Source organism: Gnatocerus cornutus, unplaced genomic scaffold (genome assembly GCF_029298725.1).
Source record: "Gnatocerus cornutus isolate USDA-ARS CGAHR unplaced genomic scaffold, icGnaCorn1.1 ctg00000274.1, whole genome shotgun sequence".
Classification (NCBI taxonomy): domain Eukaryota; kingdom Metazoa; phylum Arthropoda; class Insecta; order Coleoptera; family Tenebrionidae; genus Gnatocerus; species Gnatocerus cornutus.
The window spans coordinates 20001-35000 of NW_028275593.1; the positions used below are offsets into that span (position 1 = coordinate 20001).

The 15000-nt window shown below is 39.4% G+C and overlaps 3 non-coding genes across 3 annotated transcripts in view; all 3 read left to right on the top strand.

The window, feature by feature from the left end:
- Positions 1-10384: 10384 nt before the first annotated feature.
- On the top strand, positions 10385-12305 carry LOC148165594 (small subunit ribosomal RNA). Its single transcript, XR_015771338.1, has one exon. It is a non-coding gene; the product is annotated as a small subunit ribosomal RNA (ribosomal RNA).
- Positions 12306-13921: 1616 nt separating this feature from the next.
- LOC148165595 (5.8S ribosomal RNA) lies at positions 13922-14078 on the top strand. Its single transcript, XR_015771336.1, has one exon. It is a non-coding gene; the product is annotated as a 5.8S ribosomal RNA (ribosomal RNA).
- Positions 14079-14736: 658 nt separating this feature from the next.
- LOC148165596 (large subunit ribosomal RNA) overlaps positions 14737-15000 on the top strand; it is a 4040-nt gene continuing 3776 nt past the window's right edge. Inside the window, exon 1 of the ribosomal RNA XR_015771335.1 lies at positions 14737-15000. This exon is cut by the window's right edge and continues 3776 nt beyond it. This is a non-coding gene — a ribosomal RNA (large subunit ribosomal RNA).

A 15000-nucleotide genomic window follows, 5' to 3' on the forward strand; every position in this document is an offset into this window, starting at 1 on the left:
GTAAATTAACACAGAATCTTGTAATTTTTGACATTTCTGAAGTTCCAGACCTGACACATAGATGACGCCATTTTAGGGTCAGGTCAGGTCAAATTATGCTTAAAATTCAAGAAAAATACGTAAATTAACACAGAATCTTGTAATTTTTGACATTTCTGAAGTTCCAGACCTGACACATAGATGACGCCATTTTAGGGTCAGGTCAGGTCAAATTATGCTTAAAATTCAAGAAAAATACGTAAATTAACCCAGAATCTTGTAATTTTTGACATTTCTGAAGTTCCAGACCTGTCATATAGATGGCGCCATTTTTGAGTCAAAATAGGCGCCAAAATTAAAAAACAATATGTAAAATAAAGGAAAAACAGTAATTTTTGACATTTATGAAGTTCCAGACCTGACACATAGATGGCGCCATTTTAGGGTCAGGTCAGGTCAAATTATGCTTAAAATTCAAGAAAAATACGTAAATGAACCCAGAATCTTGTAATTTTTGACATTTATGAAGTTCCAGACCTGACACATAGATGGCGCCATTTTAGGGTCAGTTAGGTCAAATTATGCTTAAAATTCAAGAAAAATACGTAAATTAACCCAGAATCTTGTAATTTTTGACATTTCTGAAGTTCCAGACCTGTCATATAGATGGCGCCATTTTTGAGTTAAAATAGGCGCCAAAATTCAAAAACAATATGTAAAATATAGGAAAAAACAGTAATTTTTGACATTTGTGAAGTTCCAGACCTGTCACATAGATGGCGCCATTTTTGAGTCAAAATAGGCGCCAAAATTCAAAAACAATATGTAAAATATAGGAAAAACAGTAATTTTTGACATTTATGAAGTTCCAGACCTGACACATAGATGGCGCCATTTTAGGGTCAGTTAGGTCAAATTATGCTTAAAATTCAAGAAAAATACGTAAATTAACCCAGAATCTTGTAATTTTTGACATTTGTGAAGTTCCAGACCTGTCATATAGATGGCGCCATTTTTGAGTCAAAATAGGCGCCAAAATTCAAAAACAATATGTAAAATAAAGGAAAAAACAGTAATTTTTGACATTTCTGAAGTTCCAGACCTGACACATAGATGGCGCCATTTTAGGGTCAGGTCAGGTCAAATTATGCTTAAAATTCAAGAAAAATACGTAAATTAACCCAGAATCTTCCCAGAATCTTGTAATTTTTGACATTTCTGAAGTTCCAGACCTGTCACATAGATGGCGCCATTTTTGAGTTAAAATAGGCGCCAAAATTCAAAAACAATATGTAAAATATAGGAAAAAACAGTAATTTTTGACATTTGTGAAGTTCCAGACCTGTCACATAGATGGCGCCATTTTTGAGTCAAAATAGGCGCCAAAATTCAAAAACAATATGTAAAATAAAGGAAAAACAGTAATTTTTGACATTTATGAAGTTCCAGACCTGACACATAGATGGCGCCATTTTAGGGTCAGTTAGGTCAAATTATGCTTAAAATTCAAGAAAAATACGTAAATTAACCCAGAATCTTGTAATTTTTGTCATTTCTGAAGTTCCAGACCTGTCATATAGATGGCGCCATTTTTGAGTCAAAATAGGCGCCAAAATTCAAAAACAATATGTAAAATAAAGGAAAAAACAGTAATTTTTGACATTTATGAAGTTCCAGACCTGACACATAGATGGCGCCATTTTAGGGTCAGGTCAGGTCAAATTATGCTTAACATTCAAAAAAAATACGTAAATTAACCCAGAATCTTGTAATTTTTGACATTTCTGAAGTTCCAGACCTGTCATATAGATGGCGCCATTTTTGAGTCAAAATAGGCGCCAAAATTCAAAAACAATATGTAAAATAAAGGAAAAAACAGTAATTTTTGACATTTCTGAAGTTCCAGACCTGACACATAGATGGCGCCATTTTAGGGTCAGGTCAGGTCAAATTATGCTTAAAATTCAAGAAAAATACGTAAATTAACCCAGAATCTTCCCAGAATCTTGTAATTTTTGACATTTCTGAAGTTCCAGACCTGTCATTTAGATGGCGCCATTTTTGAGTCAAAATAGGCGCCGAAATTCAAAAACAATATGTAAAATAAAGGAAAAAACAGTAATTTTTGACATTTCTGAAGTTCCAGACCTGACACATAGATGACGCCATTTTAGGGTCAGGTCAGGTCAAATTATGCTTAAAATTCAAGAAAAATACGTAAATTAACCCAGAATCTTGTAATTTTTGACATTTCTGAAGTTCCAGACCTGTCATATAGATGGCGCCATTTTTGAGTTAAAATAGGCGCCAAAATTCAAAAACAATATGTAAAATATAGGAAAAAACAGTAATTTTTGACATTTGTGAAGTTCCAGACCTGTCACATAGATGGCGCCATTTTTGAGTCAAAATAGGCGCCAAAATTCAAAAACAATATGTAAAATAAAGGAAAAAACAGTAATTTTTGACATTTCTGAAGTTCCAGACCTGACACATAGATGGCGCCATTTTAGGGTCAGGTCAGGTCAAATTATGCTTAACATTCAAAAAAAATACGTAAATTAACCCAGAATCTTGTAATTTTTGACATTTCTGAAGTTCCAGACCTGTCATATAGATGGCGCCATTTTTGAGTCAAAATAGGCGCCAAAATTCAAAAACAATATGTAAAATAAAGGAAAAAACAGTAATTTTTGACATTTCTGAAGTTCCAGACCTGACACATAGATGGCGCCATTTTAGGGTCAGGTCAGGTCAAATTATGCTTAAAATTCAAGAAAAATACGTAAATTAACCCAGAATCTTCCCAGAATCTTGTAATTTTTGACATTTGTGAAGTTCCAGACCTGTCACATAGATGGCGCCATTTTTGAGTCAAAATAGGCGCCAAAATTCAAAAACAATATGTAAAATAAAGGAAAAAACAGTAATTTTTGACATTTCTGAAGTTCCAGACCTGACACATAGATGGCGCCATTTTAGGGTCAGGTCAGGTCAAATTATGCTTAACATTCAAAAAAAATACGTAAATTAACCCAGAATCTTGTAATTTTTGACATTTCTGAAGTTCCAGACCTGTCATATAGATGGCGCCATTTTTGAGTCAAAATAGGCGCCAAAATTCAAAAACAATATGTAAAATAAAGGAAAAAACAGTAATTTTTGACATTTCTGAAGTTCCAGACCTGACACATAGATGGCGCCATTTTAGGGTCAGGTCAGGTCAAATTATGCTTAAAATTCAAGAAAAATACGTAAATTAACCCAGAATCTTCCCAGAATCTTGTAATTTTTGACATTTCTGAAGTTCCAGACCTGTCACATAGATGGCGCCATTTTTGAGTTAAAATAGGCGCCAAAATTCAAAAACAATATGTAAAATATAGGAAAAAACAGTAATTTTTGACATTTGTGAAGTTCCAGACCTGTCACATAGATGGCGCCATTTTTGAGTCAAAATAGGCGCCAAAATTCAAAAACAATATGTAAAATAAAGGAAAAACAGTAATTTTTGACATTTATGAAGTTCCAGACCTGACACATAGATGGCGCCATTTTAGGGTCAGTTAGGTCAAATTATGCTTAAAATTCAAGAAAAATACGTAAATTAACCCAGAATCTTGTAATTTTTGACATTTCTGAAGTTCCAGACCTGTCATATAGATGGCGCCATTTTTGAGTTAAAATAGGCGCCAAAATTCAAAAACAATATGTAAAATAAAGGAAAAACAGTAATTTTTGACATTTATGAAGTTCCAGACCTGACACATAGATGGCGCCATTTTAGGGTCAGGTCAGGTCAAATTATGCTTAACATTCAAAAAAAATACGTAAATTAACCCAGAATCTTGTAATTTTTGACATTTCTGAAGTTCCAGACCTGTCATATAGATGGCGCCATTTTTGAGTCAAAATAGGCGCCAAAATTCAAAAACAATATGTAAAATAAAGGAAAAAACAGTAATTTTTGACATTTCTGAAGTTCCAGACCTGACACATAGATGGCGCCATTTTAGGGTCAGGTCAGGTCAAATTATGCTTAAAATTCAAGAAAAATACGTAAATTAACCCAGAATCTTCCCAGAATCTTGTAATTTTTGACATTTCTGAAGTTCCAGACCTGTCATTTAGATGGCGCCATTTTTGAGTCAAAATAGGCGCCGAAATTCAAAAACAATATGTAAAATAAAGGAAAAAACAGTAATTTTTGACATTTCTGAAGTTCCAGACCTGACACATAGATGACGCCATTTTAGGGTCAGGTCAGGTCAAATTATGCTTAAAATTCAAGAAAAATACGTAAATTAACCCAGAATCTTCCCAGAATCTTGTAATTTTTGACATTTCTGAAGTTCCAGACCTGTCATTTAGATGGCGCCATTTTTGAGTCAAAATAGGCGCCGAAATTCAAAAACAATATGTAAAATAAAGGAAAAAACAGTAATTTTTGACATTTCTGAAGTTCCAGACCTGACACATAGATGACGCCATTTTAGGGTCAGGTCAGGTCAAATTATGCTTAAAATTCAAGAAAAATACGTAAATGAACCCAGAATCTTGTAATTTTTGACATTTATGAAGTTCCAGACCTGACACATAGATGGCGCCACTTTTGGGTCAAAATGGGCGCCAAATTTCAAAAAAAATATGTAAATAAAGTAAAAACCAGTAATTTTTGACATTTGTGAAGTTCCAGACCTGTCATATAGATGGCGCCACTAAATTATGTTTTCGACTAACAGGTGGCGATACCAACATTAATAGTTACAGAAAGCTGTAATTTTTTTGACTTTCAAGTTTAGGTAACTGTTCTACAGATGGCGCCAGCATTGCTACAAATACAGGAACCTGTAGTTGTTTTTTGACATTTGACATCTTGACCTAATCTATAGGTCTAAAGATCAGCAATAGAATGGACTTCAAAGTTGATAATAAAGCTTTATTTTTATTATATATCGTAAATGGATTGTGTTTAAGCATAACGTTTGAATGGTTATGCAACCGCTTAAACTAATTGTTGCCGAACTTTCGTCTTTCCTTTGCATTCTTGAATAACGGAAATATAGATGGATTATTTTTGTGCATGAATTTTAAATTGTTATGCAACCATGAAAACACTAATTATTTTCTTTTTTCGGAGTTTTTTCAGATTATTGAAAGTCTGACACAAAACCTGTCCGTAACTGCGGCGTTCTCGCCAAACGCTACAGCTTGAAAAATCTAAAATTCGCATAGTCTAAATGTCCGAGAAAAATCGAAATTAAATGAAAACGAACAAAAGTTCGGACCGAACTAACATTAATCGAAAGTGGATGTCATAATTTTAAGTCCCTAACTAAACGGGATCTAAAACCCTTTCGAAACTGTGGCGTTCGAATTTTGATGAAAATTATTCCAAGTCCAAAGTCGGAACTGAAGCGTTCACATTGAACGCTACAGTTTCGAGAATCTATTCGGAACTGAAGCGTTCACATTGAACGCTACAGTTTCGAGAATCTATTCGGAACTGAAGCGTTCACATTGAACGCTACAGTTTCGAGAATCTATTCGGAACTGAGGCGTTCACTTTGAACGTTACAGTTTCGAGAATTTATTCGGAACTGAAGCGTTCACATTGAACGTTACAGTTTCGAAAGGACAAAATTAACAAAGACCAAAAGTCCGAGAAAAATTGAAATTAAATGAAAATGAACAAAAGTTCGGACCGAACTAACATTAATCGAAAGTGGATGTCATAATTTTAAGTCCCTAACTGAACGGGATCTAAAACCCTTTCGAAACTGTGGCGTTCGAATTTTGATGAAAATTATTCTAAGTCCAAAGTCGGAACTGAAGCGTTCACATTGAACGCTACAGTTTCGAAAATCTATTCGGAACTGAAGCGTTCACACTGGCGATTGCTTATGCAACCATGAAAGCACAAATATGAAACGCTACAGTTTCGAAAACTCATTCGGAACTGAAGCGTTCACACTGGCGATTGTTTATGCAACCATGAAAGCACAAAAATGAAACGCCACAGTTGCGAAAACTCATTCGGAACTGATACGTTTACACCGAACGCTACAGTTTTGAAACCTCGTTCGGAACTGATGCGTTCAAAAATGTCGAAATTTTTACAAGTCCAGTTTCGGAACTGTAGCGACTGCATGGACTTAGCGCGAAAAGGACACATTCAGTGGGAACTGTAGCGGTAGGGACCCGTAAAAAAAGTAAAAAAAATAATAAAATATTTTATTTTTTGCTTTTTACCTTCCGTATACACAATTTTTTTTTTTTTTTTTTTTTTTTTTTTAAGTCCAAATTGGGAACTGTAGCGGTCAACAGAAAAAAAAACTTTTTCCATCAACCACATACAATTCCCATTTTTAATATAATATTATTATTTATATTAATATTATAATTATTCATAATATATTACTGAACATTTGCTTCTCCTCAGTTTCGTTCTTTGGTTTCCAATATCATTCACTCGATCATATTTAATTCAAGCTTGTTATCGGAGGAGAAACAAGTCTTTCACAATTTTCACCAGTTCTGCTTACCATGTGACGGATCTTTTGTTTTTCAACGGGCGGAACAATAATCGAGATTTTTACTGCTTGGTGTTTCGGGCTTTGTGTTTTATTTTATAGATCCGTCACATTATTCAAGTAAATTATTCAATTCAATTTGTCGTCTGCATTAGAGTCAAGATTATTAATTTCATCTCATTTGCAGACGACTTTGGATAAGAGCACTGGGTGGTCACGTTTTTTAACTAGCGGTGAATTAGCTAATTCGTTCGCAAAATGCACGTTACAGGCGGACTAATTCACATTTCGCTATTCATCGAGAAATTTTTATTCACAGCGGTATATTGTCTTTCTAGAGACTTACCACTTTTTATTTCATCGATGTATTTTTATTTTTAATTTAGCATAATATCATTAAACGGGGTCGCGATGTACGAGAGGTAACAGATCGTACGGACGCGCACATTTGATTTCATGTCAATCCATTCATCGTGCGTACTTGTCCGTCATCGCTGCCACTTACCATCACTACTCCCTATATATGCCACCGCGGCAGCGATCAGCTCTGAATCGCTCGATGCGTGAAACGATCGAAATCCCATAGTGCGCCGGCCGCTCGCTATGGGCGAGGGGTAGAGTAAAACGGTCTGATCGCTCGGTGCAAAAGTCCGTTTGGGTACTTAGATACGGAATTTTAAAATTCTGATTTCGCAGATCAATTTCAAGGATTATTAGGACTCGAATGCTGTCGACCATGTTTTGTAAAAAAAGTTTTTTACGTTTTTACGGCAATTTGACTGAACGCTACAGTTTCGAAAAAAAGTCGGAACTGTGGCGTTCGATCGAAATTTTTCCAAGTCCGAAGTCGAAACTGTAGCGGTCGACCAAAATTTTTCTAAGTCCGATTCGAAACTGAGGCGTTCGACCGAAATTTTTCCAAGTCCAATTCGAAACTGTAGCGTTCGAACAAAATTTTTCTAAGTCCGAAGTCGAAACTGTAGCGTTCGGCGCTCATTCGTCTAAGTCCGAACTCGGAAGTGTAGCGGTTGACAAATTTACATTGACCAAAAGTCCGAGAAAAATCGAAATTAAATCCAAACGAACAAATGTTTGGGTCGAACTAGCATCGATAGAAGGTAGATTTTATAATTTCAAGCTCCTAATTAAACGGGATCTAAAACCCTCTGGAAACTGAGGCGTTCGAAATTTTGATGAAAATTTTTCTAAGTCCGAAATAGGAACTGTGGCGGTCGAGCGAAATTTTTCTAAGTCCGTAGTCGAAACTGAGGTGTTCGAATTTTTGATAAAAATTTTTCTAAGTCTCATGTTGGAACTGTGGCGGTCGAGCGAAATTTTTCCAAGTCCGAAGTCGAAACTGTAGCGTTCGAACGAAATTTTTCTAAGTCCGAAGTCGAAACTGTAGCGTTCGGCGCTCATTCGTCTAAGTCCGAAGTCGGAAGTGTAGCGGTTGACAAATTTACATTGACCAAAAGTACGAGAAAAATCGAAATTAAATGCAAACGAACAAATGTTTGGGTCGAACTAACATCGATAGAAGGTAGATTTTATAATTTCAAGCTTCTAATTAAACGGGATCTAAAACCCTCTGGAAACTGAGGCGTTCGAAATTTTGATGAAAATTTTTCTAAGTCCGAAATAGGAACTGTGGCGGTCGAGCGAAATTTTTCTAAGTCCGTAGTCGAAACTGAGGTGTTCGAATTTTTGATAAAAATTTTTCTAAGTCTCATGTTGGAACTGTGGCGGTCGAGCGAAATTTTTCCAAGTCCGAAGTCGAAACTGTAGCGTTCGAACGAAATTTTTCTAAGTCCGAAGTCGAAACTGTAGCGGTCGACCAAAATTTTTCTAAGTCCGATTCGAAACTGAGGCGTTCGACCGAAATTTTTCTAAGTCCAATTCGAAACTGTGGCGGTCGAGCGAAATTTTTCTAAGTCCGAAGTCGAAACTGTAGCGTTCGGCGCTCATTCGTCTAAGTCCGAAGTCGGAAGTGTAGCGGTTGATAAATTTACATTGACCAAAAGTCCCAGAAAAATCGAAATTAAATGCAAACGAACAAAAGTTACGGTCGAACTAACACCAAACAAGGGTGGCTGTGATAATTTCAAACCCCTAACTAAACGGGATCTAAAACCCTCTGGAAACTGAGGCGTTCGAAATTTTGATGAAAATTATTCTAAGTCCGAAGTCGGAACTGAGGTGTTCGGTCGAAATGCCGTAAAAACGTAAAAAATATTTTTTTCAAAACACCGTTAACGGCATTCGAGTCCTAATGACCCTTGAAATTGATCTGCGAAATCAGAATTTTAAAATTCCGTCTCTAAGTACCCAAACGGACTTTTGCACCGAGCGATCAGACCGATTTACCCGACCCCTCGCCCATAGCGAGCGGCCGGCGCGCTATGGGATTTCGACCGTTTCGCGCATCGAGTGATTCAGAGCTGAACGCTGCCGCGCTGGCATATATAGGGATAGTAGTGGTGGTATGTAGCAGCGGACAAAAGCGTACGATCGAAATGTGATTTTATGTGCGTCCGATTATCTTGTTACCTCTCGTACACCGCGACTTACCCGTAGTTGGGACGATGGCCGGAATGTGTACCCTGTGGACCCACCATCGTTTGAGGGATGACAAATCTTGCCATTGACCATGCACAGCGAGATTGCGGATGCGGCGAGCGTTTCTATGTTAGCGGTCCAAATGCAATCAAAGATTTTATGTGTTCGTGTCAGAACGACCAAAAATTAACAAATGCGTCAACTCACTAAAGTCCGAGCGAGAATTTTGAAATAAATAAAATTTCATAAACTCGTAACGTGTGAATATTTCTAAAGAGAAATCTCACAATAAACCGTCGCTTTCAATCTAGCGAAGAGTATGGAGAATGTTTGAACTTTTGCTTGTCGACGACGATATTTTTTCTTTACGATAAAATTTCAAGTCGATGTGCCCAAAAATCTCTAAATTTTGAACTGGGAAATTATTTCTTCGTCCGATGAATCGCATTGATCTCTGTTTTTGACGAAAAAAAGACGGATAAAATGCAGCATTCAATCAAGGATATAAAATAAAAGAAAAATTTTCCGTAAAAACTATATTACAATGGAGGATTATGTTTCTACTTTTCGTCCGATGAGTCGCAACAAAAATAAGTAATCCATCCGTCGTTGTTCGTTTAGTCGATCTGAATGCACTGTAAAAATTTATTAAAGTAAAATGTTACGTTTGCATTTCATGAATTTTGACAAACGTGTACCGAAATGTGTACAAATTATTTATTTCGACGACGACGACAACTTAGAACGGATGAATAAAATTAATTGTTGCAAGATTCAAACAAGGATGAAAAAGTCATAGAAAATTATTCCGTAACCATGATATTGGATTATTTTTTCTTCACTCTCTCCTCCGATGAGTCGCAACAAATAAAAATCCATAAATCAATTCATCCGTCGTTGTTCGTTTAGTCGATCTGAATGCACTGTAAAAATTTATTAAAGTAAAAATGTTACGTTGCATTTCATGAATTTTGACAAACGTGTACCCCGAAGTGTGTACAAATTATTTATTTCGACGACGACGACAACTTAGAACGGATGAATAAGAATAAAATTGTTGCAGGAGATTCAATCAAGGATGATGTGAAAAAAATGTCGAAAAATTTTCCATCCAGAAAGATCGCGTGGCGTTACGTCTCTTCTTACGAGGTTTTCGTTTCGCAGACACGCACACTTTCTTCAAAACAATAATAGGAAAGTGTTCAGTTTTTTATAAGAGCAGCAGGTGTCTTTCCGAAATTCTACGATTATTGTAGCTTATATGACTAGAAGGAAAGAAAGACTAAAACTCTCTTATTTTAAAACAAGAACGCAGTTCCCTGGTTGATCCTGCCAGTAGTCATATGCTTGTCTCAAAGATTAAGCCATGCATGTCTCAGTACAAGCCAAATTAAGGTGAAACCGCGAAAGGCTCATTAAATCAGTTATGGTTCCTTAGATCGTACCCACATTTACTTGGATAACTGTGGTAATTCTAGAGCTAATACATGCAAACAGAGCTCCAACCGGAAACGGAAGGAGCGCTTTTATTAGATCAAAACCAATCGGTGGCGGTCTCCGTCATCGTACAACTTGGTGACTCTGAATAACTTTACGCTGATCGCACGGTCTCGCACCGGCGACGCATCTTTCAAATGTCTGCCTTATCAACTGTCGATGGTAGGTTCTGCGCCTACCATGGTTGTAACGGGTAACGGGGAATCAGGGTTCGATTCCGGAGAGGGAGCCTGAGAAACGGCTACCACATCCAAGGAAGGCAGCAGGCGCGCAAATTACCCACTCCCGGCACGGGGAGGTAGTGACGAAAAATAACGATACGGGACTCATCCGAGGCCCCGTAATCGGAATGAGTACACTCTAAACCCTTTAACGAGGATCAATTGGAGGGCAAGTCTGGTGCCAGCAGCCGCGGTAATTCCAGCTCCAATAGCGTATATTAAAGTTGTTGCGGTTAAAAAGCTCGTAGTCGAATCTGTGTCCCGCGCCGCCGGTTCATCGTTCGCGGTGTCAACTGGCGTGCCGCGGGACGTCCTGCCGGTGGGCTTAGCTCGAGAGGGCGGCCCAACTCAATCCCGCCGCGGTGCTCTTCATTGAGTGTCGAGGTGGGCCGGCACGTTTACTTTGAACAAATTAGAGTGCTTAAAGCAGGCTAAAACTTCGCCTGAATACTGTGTGCATGGAATAATGGAATAGGACCTCGGTTCTATTTTGTTGGTTTTCGGAACCCCGAGGTAATGATTAATAGGAACGGATGGGGGCATTCGTATTGCGACGTTAGAGGTGAAATTCTTGGATCGTCGCAAGACGGACAGAAGCGAAAGCATTTGCCAAAAACGCTTTCATTGATCAAGAACGAAAGTTAGAGGTTCGAAGGCGATCAGATACCGCCCTAGTTCTAACCATAAACGATGCCAGCTAGCGATCCGCCGACGTTCTTCCGATGACTCGGCGGGCAGCTTCCGGGAAACCAAAGCTTTTGGGTTCCGGGGGAAGTATGGTTGCAAAGCTGAAACTTAAAGGAATTGACGGAAGGGCACCACCAGGAGTGGAGCCTGCGGCTTAATTTGACTCAACACGGGAAACCTCACCAGGCCCGGACACCGGAAGGATTGACAGATTGAGAGCTCTTTCTTGATTCGGTGGGTGGTGGTGCATGGCCGTTCTTAGTTGGTGGAGCGATTTGTCTGGTTAATTCCGATAACGAACGAGACTCTAGCCTGCTAAATAGGCGTATTTCGACATCCCAAAGGCCCGTCGATCCTGGGTTCGCCCGGTGGTCGTGCGCGGTTTTTACTGTCGGCGTACAAACAATTCTTCTTAGAGGGACAGGCGGCTTCTAGCCGCACGAGATTGAGCAATAACAGGTCTGTGATGCCCTTAGATGTTCTGGGCCGCACGCGCGCTACACTGAAGGAATCAGCGTGTCCTCCCTGACCGAGCGGTCCGGGTAACCCGCTGAACCTCCTTCGTGCTAGGGATTGGGGCTTGCAATTGTTCCCCATGAACGAGGAATTCCCAGTAAGCGTGAGTCATAAGCTCGCGTTGATTACGTCCCTGCCCTTTGTACACACCGCCCGTCGCTACTACCGATTGAATGATTTAGTGAGGTCTTCGGACCGGTACGCGATGGCGTTTCGACGTCGTCGATGTCGCTGGGAAGATGACCAAACTTGATCATTTAGAGGAAGTAAAAGTCGTAACAAGGTTTCCGTAGGTGAACCTGCGGAAGGATCATTAACGTGTCCTCGTACACACGAATTTTGACATATGTATAATTTATTATTATGCATTTTTATTTGATCGTGTCGATGTACACTTTATGTTTTTACAACACCGTCGTCGATGACATGGAGTCGACGGCACGATCTTTTGTCGTGCCGTTGCTTGTTTCTTTTTGAAACACCGTGTGTACGACGTTTTGAACTACGAATCGTACATATTCGGAAAAACAATAGCGTTACGCTGGCCCGCAGCGCCGGTCCTTGCGATCGAGTTTTTCACCTTTTTTGAACGAGAAAAACCGAATTCGCTCGGGCATACGGCTGTTTCTTCGGGTACCTAGATTTTTTGATTTTTTTTGTACTATCTCTCGATCTTTTCCAATGATGGAAAAAAGGAGGGACGCTTTCGGTTTTTCGACCGGATCGCGGAAAGTTGTGAACTCCACCGCGAAAGTCGAAAGACGTTAGAAGTCCTCTTTTTTCGGACACACGGAGAGGATGTAGCAGAGTAGTCGAGAAAGAAGAAAATCGCAGGTGTCGAATTAGGTTACGACTCCGTGGGTTTTAAATGATTTACGCCCGGCTACGGGACCGGCGAGAAACGCTCCCGATTTTACGATTCGCGTGAATGATGTTCGTCGTTAGACGCTTCAAAGAGTTTTTTGAAAGCGCCGTTAAACGAGCGATCACACACACATCACACCTTGCTTTTTTAATGTTTTTGGTAGATGTGGTAAAGTGATTTCGTTAGAAACGGTAAAATTCTCTTTACGGAGCGTACGACTGCACCATTTCAAAATTATATACACCGTCAATCGTCATTAAGTCACGATATAGAACGGTAAACTTGAGGATTTTATGTTAGACGCTCAGTCTGGCACGTCTATAGATTTTTTCGTCAAAATTCACGATCTGTCTTCGGTTTGGCGACGAAAAAATATAGAAAGAAAATTGAAACACGAACACAAAGACCGCCCGCGAAAATCTCTTTTCGCTTACGGCGGATACTAATTCGCTTTTTCATAACGAGTACGATGATGTAATGATGTGTTGATTCCGATCGATCAAAAACCGTCTCTTCGTCACACTTTTTAAAGTGCTTGACACACGCACACTAAATGAAAGACACAATAAAGGAAAACTACCGAAAATGTAGTTTATGAGAGAAAGCAGCATTATTTATTAAAATTATTGCTGAGAAAAAGGAAATTGGCAAATTCCTAATTAAAATCGTATCGAACATGTCCCATCTTCACACATACATGCTCGTACTTTGCGTGTAAAAGCGGAGACCGCGTGAAAAAGAAAAGTGCTTCTTTTTCGGTGCGCGGATACAAATTTGTGTTTGGGTTAATATTTTTTTTAATTTTTTCGTACGCGTAAAACTGAGACCGACGATCGCGTTCCCTTTCAGACGAGAAAGTACGGACGAAAGACAATTAAGAGCGAGAATCATAAATATCCATACCACAACACCGAAATTTTAGACGTGGCACGTTTCGGAACCACGAAGATCATTTTCGTTTCGGATGTACGCACGTACGCAAAAATTTTTGCAAGACGTGTATAGACAGCTGGACGATCGGCATGATCGGGGTTCTTGTGGAACGAGCGTTTAAATTTTAAAAAGATTACCCTGAACGGTGGATCACTTGGCTCGTGGGTCGATGAAGAACGCAGCTAATTGCGCGTCAACTTGTGAACTGCAGGACACATGAACATCGACATTTCGAACGCACATTGCGGTCCTCGGATATAATGTTCCCGGACCACTCCTGGCTGAGGGTCGTGTCAATTTCAAAGACTGCTCGGTTTTCGTTTTCGGACGAAAACGTCGGAGCGTGTTGGATGTGTTGCGACGCGTCGAATAGGTACTCATTAATGTACGTGATCGTCACTTACGTCACGATATAACGACGCACGCCTCGAACGTGTGCCGAGACGTTTACTCGAGCGTGTTTTTTCGTCAAAAAGGACGGGACGGGTATGCTTTGTATTTTTTTTTTACAAAGTCCGTCGGACGTCCACCTTGCGAATCATAAATACGAAAGTGTTTACGTCGGCACATGTTCTTGCGTGGTGTGTCGTAGAATCGTGTGTTTGTGTGCGTTTCTCGTGCAGCGAGTAAATTTGCGCGACATCTTAAGACGCGAAAGCGACCAACTACTACTTGTTGTAGTTGTTGGCTGGTCTTTCGGCGTAGCACGTCCTATTTCTTCAACATGTCGTCATTTAAAAAAAAAAATGGCGTTTTAAGGTTGAGAACGTTATAGACGGTCGTCGTGTCCGAGACGTGTAATGCAAATCGCGACAGACGTCAGATCGTAAGCGTTTCTGTAAACTTAGCCATTTTTTAAAAAGAAAAATGACGAACACGTATAGCAAGGAATGGGAGACGTGTCGTGATCGTCGAAATGACCGAATGAAAAATTTTTATTTTTCATATGCGACCTCAGAGCAGGTGAGACTACCCGCTGAATTTAAGCATATTACTAAGCGGAGGAAAAGAAACTAACTAGGATTCCCTCAGTAGCGGCGAGCGAACAGGGAGAAGCCCAGCACCGAATCCCGCGGCCGAAACCGGACGCCGGGAAATGTGGTGTTAGGGAGGATCCGTCATCCCGAGATCGTGCGGCGCGTCCAAGTCCATCTTGAACGGGGCCACAGCCCATAGAGGGTGCCAGGCCCGTAGCGACCGCTGCCGATAACGG